Source organism: Palaemon carinicauda, chromosome 10 (assembly GCF_036898095.1).
Source record: "Palaemon carinicauda isolate YSFRI2023 chromosome 10, ASM3689809v2, whole genome shotgun sequence".
Lineage (NCBI taxonomy): Eukaryota > Metazoa > Arthropoda > Malacostraca > Decapoda > Palaemonidae > Palaemon > Palaemon carinicauda.
Genome location: NC_090734.1, coordinates 71,954,492 through 71,958,031, shown reverse-complemented (window position 1 = coordinate 71,958,031; position 3,540 = coordinate 71,954,492).

Genomic DNA, 3,540 nt, shown 5'->3' with positions numbered 1-3,540 from the left:
CGTTCCTGCTGTCGTCTTGAAATGCGTTTGGATTTCAGTAGTCGCTTGACAGACCCTGCTATTTCCTTCCTTTTCTTCTGAGGGATGGAAAGGCGGTGTGACTGAAGATTCCAGTGGATTCCCAGCCACTGAAACTTCTGAGCCGGAGAGAGGCGAGATTTCTTCTCGTTGATCTTGAATCCCAGGTGTTCTAGGTACTGGGTAACTTCGTCGCAAGACTTTGTACACTCTTCGGGCGAGGGAGCCCAGACTAGCCAGTCGTCGAGGTAGGCCATCACCTGGACGTTTCTTAGGCGGAGCTGTTGTACTATGGCATCCGCCAGCTTTGTGAAGATCCGAGGGGCCACATTGAGGCCGAATGGCATGGCCCGGAAGGCGTAGCTTTTTCTTTGGAGTCGAAATCCTAGGTAGGAGGAAGCGTGATGGTTCATTGGAATGTGCCAATAGGCATCCGCCAGGTCTATAGAGACCGTGTAGGAACCTTGAGGCAGAAGGGTCCTTATTTGTTGAAGCGTCAGCATCTTGAATTTGTTGTTCTCTATGAACTTGTTGAGGGGGGATAAGTCCAGAATGACTCTGAGCTTGTCTGAGTCCTTCTTGGGAACGCAAAACAGTCTCCCTTGGAACCTGGTGGACTTTACCTTCCTTATCACCTTCTTGTTCAAGAGGTCTAGAACATATTCTTCCAGAATGGGGGTCGATTGTTGAAAGAACCGCTGGAAGATTGGGGGTGGTTGCACCCAACTCCAGCCTAGACCGTTCTTGATGATGCTGTGTGCCCAAGGATCGAAGGTCCAACGATCCTGGAATTGGCGGAGTCTTCCTCCCACCGGAAGCACTTCATTGCTTCTGGTGTCCCGAGGACTTGTTGCCTCGGCCGCTAGCTCCCTTTCCTCCTCTACCTCTGGAGGGACGACGAGAGGCGTCTCTGCTTGCACCCCTGGACGAGCCTCTACCTCTGGCATGAAAGGTAGTGGATGGCTGCTCAAAGGCAGGGGTGAAGACCGGTGACTGTGACAACACCGGTTGGGGGACCAATTGAAAGGTCTGTTGTGGTTGGGCAACCACTTGGGAGGTAGCGGGTCCCGGAAACTGACGTCGTTGTTGACGTTGCTGGGGTTTTGGCTTCTGAGGTTTCCTCTTAGGCTGAGGTCCATCGTCCTGAGAGGTTTTCCTTTTTCTGGACATGCCCCACTTGTGGAGAAGGTTCCTATTCTCCGTGGCGGCTCTGTCAGTTATTTCCTTGACAAGGTCAGAAGGAAACAGGTGCTTTCCCCAGATGTTGGAGGAAATCAGCCTCCGGGGTTCGTGTTTCACGGTGGCACCGACAAACACGAATTCACGACAGGCTCTACGAGCCTTTATGAAATGGTACAAGTCCTTCATTACTGTGAGTAAGTGGGATTTGGCTAGTACCATGTAGTGATCAGGTACTCTTGTGTCACAGGCCATAACTTCAAGTTGGACTTGATGAGAAAGAGATGCCGCAAGCCTCTCCTTCGTGTCTTGTTCCCGGCGAAGGAGGTGATCATTGAGCTTAGGGAGGTCTTCATTAAACTGACGTCCGGCGACGTCAGGATCGAGCCTACCCACGACGAAAGTATGTTGAACATCTTTCCATTGTCTAGTGTCAGGGGGTGTCACGATGGAGAAGGGTCTGCACTCCTCCAGTGCAGGGCAGGGTTTTCCTTCTTCCGCCGCTTTAAGGCATGCAGCCAAGGCCTTTTCCAAAAAAGGAAGAATCGCAGTGTCAGGTGCGACATATGTAGGATGCTTCTTGCTCAAGGCAGGAAGCTTAGAGCAGGTAAAGCCCCTGCTCTTAAATGCGGAGGCTAGCATAGCCTGGGCCTTTGCGAGATCGAACACTATCTCTTCTTTAGGTTCGGTCTCCTCCTTCGAGGCAGGTTCGGAACGAAGCCGGACGTAACAGTCCGGGTAGGCCTCGAAGCTTGGGAAGAACTCCACGTCTTCCAACGGGACCGTGCCGATCTTGTCACTAACAAAGATCCTGCCGGTCGCAATAACCATATGCTCTGCATACCTCCACGGGTTGGCATGAGAGCAAGCTGGGAGATCCTTGACCGAAATCTTCTTCGGGTCTCTGGATCCAATCATAGACCTGATGGACTCCTGGTTCTCCTTCAGTCTGTCGTCCATGACAGCTCTAATCAGTCGGATCAGTTCTTGGGTAGAAGAGGAAGGATCCGGGGTCGAGGAGGTAGACGGAATGGATATTTCCGTCGGTGTAGGAGTAGGCGGAGGGATGGACGAGGGAGTAGCTCCAAGCTCCGACTCGGTGTATTCCACCTTGTCTTCGTCCTCTTCGGCTCCTTGAGCCATAAGCGTCTTCTCCGTGTCTTCCGAGACGTCTGAGATCTGTTCATCATCCTCGGAATCTAAGCGACACTCGTGCATGGACTGAGCCATGACCACATCAGGTTCCACCGTAATTTGGACAGTGGGGATTGCTTCCTTTGGAACCACTGAGTCAGGGGAGGCCTTAGGGAACAACAGGGACCTCAGTTCTTCGGTGGCCAGGTACGGTCCAGTAGCATTTCTCTGAAAACCACGCACCCACTTGCGCAGCTTTTCACGAGCAATGTCTCTAACCTCCGCTGAGGGAGGGTTATGGAAGGCCTCAACTAGGTAGGCCTGGCAGACCGTACATTCCAGTGGATTCCAGAACTTCAAATCCCCTTTCTTGTCTGCGCAAGGGGCGTGAGTCCTGCACGCCGTATGTCCGTAAAACTGCGAGCGTTTCACAGCGCAGAAGGCGAAGTCACACTTCATCTGCTCCTCCTGTGGAAGAAAGAGAAAATGAGTATGGGGGAGTCATAGGAATGGCTCTTAAACTAAGTTAATATTAATCATTAATTTTAACTTAAAGAAGGTGTGATGCATAGAGAATGAAACAGTAAAGGAGAACACGCTCCATGCATCTCGCCCGGCTGGTTACCATAGGCTTGGTCCTGGGGTAATCCAAATGACCGAGATCATTGGATATAGTTTCCTAGGATTCCCATTATATTGGAACTCCATGGAAAGCCAAGGACAAGGTTGGGATCGAATTCATTCGGTTCCCAGTTAAGAGCCAGAAGGCCTCATTAAGGGTAACTGCTTCTGGCAACCAGCCGCGCTAAGATGCACATAGCATGCTGGAATTAGAAGAATGCAAAGAGACAGCATGATCACTAATAGAGCAGTACTAGGTACTGATCTTAAAAGCAAAGCAGCTTATCTATTTGCAATGTAGGGCTATCTAGTCTTATGATAGCTACAGAGAGGGGGTGCAAGTATTCTTGACGCCTCCGGGGCATCCGGCAAGCCGCCGGCATGCCGGAGCTCGCTCCAGCATAGATTCTGGCACTAGAACAGACAATTTTCAAAGTCAGTTAGATACCAGGACGGCGGCCGCCGGCACAACGGCGGCACGCCGGCAGGGAGCGGCGGCTCCGGCAGCCGGAGGATGCCAGGTTGGTGACTGGGGTAAGGATGGTACAGGTAGTATCGGGTTGCCGGCAGTATATGCCGGCACTCCGG